This window comes from Callithrix jacchus, chromosome 14 (genome assembly GCF_049354715.1).
Source record: "Callithrix jacchus isolate 240 chromosome 14, calJac240_pri, whole genome shotgun sequence".
NCBI lineage: Eukaryota > Metazoa > Chordata > Mammalia > Primates > Cebidae > Callithrix > Callithrix jacchus.
The window spans coordinates 15,995,157-16,001,156 of NC_133515.1; positions in this window are offsets into that span (position 1 = coordinate 15,995,157).

Genomic DNA, 6,000 nt, shown 5'->3' on the forward strand with positions numbered 1-6,000 from the left:
GAGGACCCACCAATAGGACTCAGTTGCCTTGAGTCTGCTGCCCGCATCCCTCAGTTCACTTTGCTTGTGGGATCTCTCCATTGCTCCTGCCCCTGGACAGAGTGGCAAGCCATCTTACAAGTACCCAGACACTTGGAATCAGCCTGGTGTCGAAACAACTCCAAGGATTTCTGTATCCTACAAGCCCTGTGATCCATCCCGCGATCCTGCCTTCAATTTGAGGCACAGGTACCGCAGCAAGCCAGTGCTGTGTGCTCGCTATAGCAGTTTTGTCCTGCAGGTCACCAATTACACTGAGCCTAAGGACTCTCAGAGAGGCCCTGGAGAAGGTAATCGCCTTTTTGTGGCCCAGAACACCCAGCTCTACCCCACACTCCCATCCAGAGATCATGTTGAGGGCCCTCATGGAGAGTGGGGCAGGGATGCCTGAGCAGGGCAAGGACCCCAGAGTCCAAGAGAAGCCCGATGATCAGAAAGGGGGCCCTGAGGGCACCAGGGATGCACGGTCTGCATTTAGACCCCTGCAGGACAGTGGAGGCCTCTCTCCCTTCGTACCCAGGCCCGGGCCCCTGCAGAGAGACCTCCATACCCAGAGGTCAGAAATGCCATCTGACAAGAAATCCCAGCACTCTGCGATGAGCTGCTGCCGCAACTCCATCTCCAGCTCCTACAGCTCCACGGGAGGCTTCCTGTGGCTAAAGAGGGGAAAGGGGCCAGCCTCATCCCACTGCCAGCTGCCCCTCACTTCTTCAAAGACAGTGAGTGAGGTCAGCCCTCAGGCTGTCTCTCAGGGTCAGGCCCAGTGTGAAAAGGCAGCAGATTCAGCACCTGGGGAGAAACCGGCCCCAGGAGTGGCTCCCCGACATCTCAGGCCTCTAGGCCTGGTAGACGAAAGTTCCCTCTGCTACCACACAGGCAAGAGAAGCCTCTGATGCTGCCACCTTCCTTACAGCTGGGGTTCCGGGTCACTGCTGAAGACCTGGACCTGGAGAAACAGGCCGAAATAATGTGCATTAACAGCGCACTGCAGGGTGAGGACAAGTCCATCTGGGAGTGCAGAGCCTCACTGCTTTCCCATGCTTTGTCCTCACCGGCAATAGGGACGTCTTCTCTGCCTGCTGTCCCTAAAGCACCCAGCACGGATGCAGAGCAGGAGAGATGCAAGTCCCAAGATGGCCTGGACCCCATGGCCCTCCAAGCATCTGCTGCAGGGTCCCCCTCTAGACCTCGTGGGTCTGGGAGGAAGCGCAGGTCAGCAGGCCACCTGTTCTCCTCCTCAGACACCCTTCCTGCCACCTCTGCACACTCGTGGGACTCAGCCCAGGCCTCATCTTCTGCTCCAATGCAGCCAGCCCAGGGCACCACAGCACACTCAGCTGCAGGGGCTCCCTTACCCACCACTTCCACCTCGAGGCCCTGCACCAAAAGAAAGTCAACCCGGGCTTCAAGCCTGGCTGGGAGCCTTTTTGACCCATCTTCTGCCTCTCCCACCACCACCCTGGCCAGACAGAGGGTCAGTGGTCCCACCTCACTACTGAAACTTCCCGTTACTGCTGCAGCCACCACCCAGCCAAAACCTGTGGTCCTTCATGGACCGCAGCAGGGAACCCGTGGCTTGAAGCGGCCTCATCCATCTTCCCATCCAGGTGCTTCAGCTGCAGCCCAGGCCTCATCTTCTGCTCCAACACAGCCAGCCCAGGGCACCACAGCACACTCAGCTGCAGGGGTTTTCTTACCCACCACTTCCCCCTGGAGCCTGGCCGCGACCCTTTCTAAGCCATCTTCTGCCTCTCACACCACCACCCTGGCCAGACAGAGGGTCAGTGGTTCCACCTCAGTACTGAAACTTCCCATGACTGCTGCAGCCACCACCCAGCACAAACCTGTGGTCATTCATGGACAGCATCAGGGAACCCGTGGCTTGAAGCGGGCTTGTCCGTCTTCAGATCTAGCTGCATCAGCCTTGAGCACCCCCACCAAAAGAAAGTCGACCTGGGCTGCAGGTCTGGCTGGGACCCTTTCTAACCCATCTTCTGACTCTCTCATCACCGCCCTAGCCAGACTGACGATCAGTGGTCGCACCTCAGCCATCACTCAGCCCAAAACTGTGGTCCTTCATGGACAGCAGCAGGGAACCCGCACCTTGAAGCAGGTTCATCCATATTCCCGTCCAACTGCTTCCGCTGCAGCCCAGGTCTCATCTTCTGCTCCAGCCCAGGGCACCACAGCACACTCAGCTGCAGGGGTTTCCTTACCCACAACTTCCACCTGGAGCCTGGCTGAGACCCTTTCTAACCCATCTTCTGCCTCTCACACCACCACCCTGGCCAGACAGAGGGTCAGTGGTCCCACCTCACTACTAAAACTTCCCGTGACCGCTGCAGCCACCACCCAGCACAAACCTGTGGTCATTCATGGACAGCAGCAGGGAACCCGTGGCTTGAAGCGGGCTCGTCCATCTTCAGATCCAGCTGCTTCAGCCCTGAGCCCCCCCACCAAAAGAAAGTTGACCCGGGCTGCAGGCCTGGCTGGGACCCTTTCTAATCCATCTTCTGACTCTCTCATCACTGCCCTGGCCAGACTGACAATCAGTGGTCACACCTCACTACGGAAACTTGCCATTATGGCTGCAGCCATCACCCAGCCCAAACCTGTGGTCCTTCATGGGCAGCAGCAGGGAACCCGCGCCTTGAGGCGGGTTCATCCATATTCCCGTCCAGCTGCTTCAGCTCCAGCCCAGGCCTCATCTTCTGCTCCAAGACAGCCAGCCCAGGGCACCACAGCACACTTAGCGGCAGGGGTTTTCTTACCCACGACTTCCACCTCAAGCCAGGCTGGGACCCTTTCTAACCTTTCTTTCTCTCGCCGTGATGCACATGCTGCCTTGTCAGACTGTACACCTGCTAAAGTTAGGCGGCTCCGCTAAACAAGGTCCAGAAGAGTGTTCTCTAGGTTTCCTTCTAATATTTTTCTAGTTTCGTATCTTGCGTTCAAGTCTCAGATCTATCTGGAGGTGATGTTTGTATACGGTGAGAGAAAAAGGGTCCAGTTTCCTTCTTCTGCATGTGGCTATCCAGCCCTCCCAGTACCATTCACTGAAGACGGTGTCCTTTCCCCAGTGTGTGTTTCCGTCAGCTGTGTCGAAGATCAATTGGCTGTGAATATGTGGCTGTCTTTCTGGGCTCTGTCATGTGTCCCATTGAGCTATGTGTCTATTTTCCTGCTAGCACCATGCTGTTTTAGTTACCATGCACTTGTCAAGAATTTTGTCGTTCTAATTTGTAGTGAAATGGGATGTCTCTAGTTTTTTTCTATTTGCTGAGGAAGACTTTGACTCTTTGAGCTCTTTTTTGGTTCCATATGAATTGTAGGATTTTCCAATTCTGTGAGTGATGACACTGGTATTTTGGCAGGGGTTGCATTGAATCTCTAGGCTGCGTTGGGCAGTACGGTCATTTTAATGCTATGAGTTTCTTTCATCCATTAGCATGGGATGATTGTCCATTTCTTTCTGTCTTATTAAAATTTTTCATTGGTGTTTTGTAGTTTTTCTTGTAGAAATCTTCAAACTCCTTGTGAAATTTATTCTGTGGCATATCTTTTTTCATTTTGTTGCTACTGTAAATGGGATTGCCTTCTTAATTTCCTTCCCAACTAGACCATTGTTGGTGTATAGAAATGCTGCTGATTTTGGTACATTGATTCTGTATCCTGCAATAACTGTATTTATTTATTGATCAACTCTAGAGGTTTTCTGGTGGAACCTTTACATGTTTCTAAATCCAAGATCATATCTTCATCAGATAAGGATAATTTGAGGTCCTCTTTTCCAATGTGGATGCCTTTTATTTTTTCCTCTTGCCTGATTGTGTGATGTTGAATAGCAGTGGTGAGAATGGGCATCCTTGTGTTGTTCCTGTTTACAGAGGAATTGCTTTCAACGTTTCCTCATTATGTAGTAGGTTAGGCATGGCTTTGTCATAAACAGCTTTCCTTATTTTCAGGTATGTTGATTGTTTTTTCCTTTTTTAGATGATTTCACCCAGGCTGCAGTGCAATGGTGGGATCTCAGCTCACTGCAACCTCCGTCTCCCAGGTTCCAGCAATTCTCCTGCCTCAGAGTCCCGAGTAGCTGGGATTACAGGTGCCCACCACCATGCCTGGCTAATTTTTGTACTTTTAGTAGAGATGGGGTTTCACCATGTTGGCCAGGCTGCTCTTGAATTCCTGACATCAGGTGATCCATTCACCTCAGCCTCTCAAAGTTCTGGGATTACAGGCATGAGCCACGTGCCCGGCCATTTTCAGGTATGTTTCTTTTATGCCTAGCATGTTTGTTCCTTTTTCAGGACATGGACTCACTCTGTCTTTCATGTTGGAGTGCAGCGGCAACATCAGAGCTACAGCTTTGAACTCCTGAGCTCCAGCCACCTCAGCCTCCTGAGTAGCTGGGACTCTGGGTGCATGTCACCAGAGCTGGGTAATTTTTATTTTTATATTGTGGTAGAGATCTATGTTCCTCAGGTTGGTCTTGAACTGCTGATGGTCAAGTGATCCTCCCAGCTCAGCTTCCCAAAAGCACTGAGTTTATAGCATGAGGCAGCGCCTGGCCCAGAGTCACATGTTAACATCATCTCCTCACTGCAGGGCTCCGATTTTGGCAGTTACTGAAAACCCTAAGGGAGAGTTTATGGTCAGGCCCTGCCCAGTCTGTGAACAGCGAGGAAATGGAAAGATGACACGTGGATGGTTCTTTTGGAGAACTGGCCAGACAAGTGCTGAGATGCTGTTTCCTGGAATACAGGACCATGAGATGTCCAGTCCAGCTGCCTGGTCCAGGGCCCCTGGCACCATCTAGTTTGGGAGCTCACCCAGAAGCGACCTCAGTTGCCCAAAGCAGCTGATCTTCCTACCAATCTGGTCCCATTTGAAAGATGTAACTGGCCCCTGTCCTCCAGGAAACCATTCCTGTGTGTGCCTGTCTTTGTCCTCGCCTTGGCTGGCCTCTCTGTACCATGAGAACTTGGATTTGCAAGGCTCTGCCTGTCAGCTGAACATCACAGAGCAGCTCTCTTCTGTTCCAGTGAGGATGCCCTGGTTTCTACACCCCAGCCCAGATCTGACCATTCTCCCCTTCACCCACAGGTGACTTCCAACCCGATCCTGCTCACTGTCTTCTGGCAGCTGCTCTGAAAAAGGGCATTTTGGCTTCAAGGGCTAAGCATGTCACTCCCTGTTTTCTGTTGATCTTTCCAGCGCTGTTTGGGGCAGCCCATGCATTTGTCCATGTACTGCTTCCTTGGAAGGCAATCGGGTTTCTTTCAGGGGTGGGTATAAAAGTTCTTGTGAGATTTGTGTATGAAGTCTGTCTTCACTACCTGGATAAGACTAGCACACTTCCTCTGTAGTAAGACTGCAGTCTTACTACATTTTTTTTTTAAAAAATTATTTTATTTATTTTTTTCTTTTTGAGATGGAGTCTGCTCTGTTGCCCAGGCTGAAGTGCAGTGGGGTGATCTTGGCTTACTGCAACCTCCGCCTCCTGGGTTCAAGTAATTCTCCTGTCTCAGCTTCCTGAGCAGCTGAGACTACAGGTGCATGCCACAACACCCAGCTAGTATTTATATTTTTGGTAGAGACAGGGTTTCCTCATATTGGTCAAGCTGATCTCGAACTCCTGACTTCAGGTGAACTACCTACTGGAGCCTCCCAAAGTGATAGAATTAAAGGCTTACATTTATTTATTTCTTATTTATTTGAGCTGGAGTGTTGAGCAGTCATTCTGGCTAGAGTGCAGTGGCCCGAACTTGGCTCACTGCACCTCTGCCTCCTGGGTTCAAGCAATTCTCCTGCCTCAGTGTCAACAGTACCTGGGCATAAAGGCAAGTGCCACCTCATCCTGCTAATTTTTGTATTTTCTGCTCCCTGCCTCACCAGGTCCACAAGCACAGAGGAGTGCAAGGCAAGGTAACTCCAGGCAAGGCAAGGCAATGTAATTAA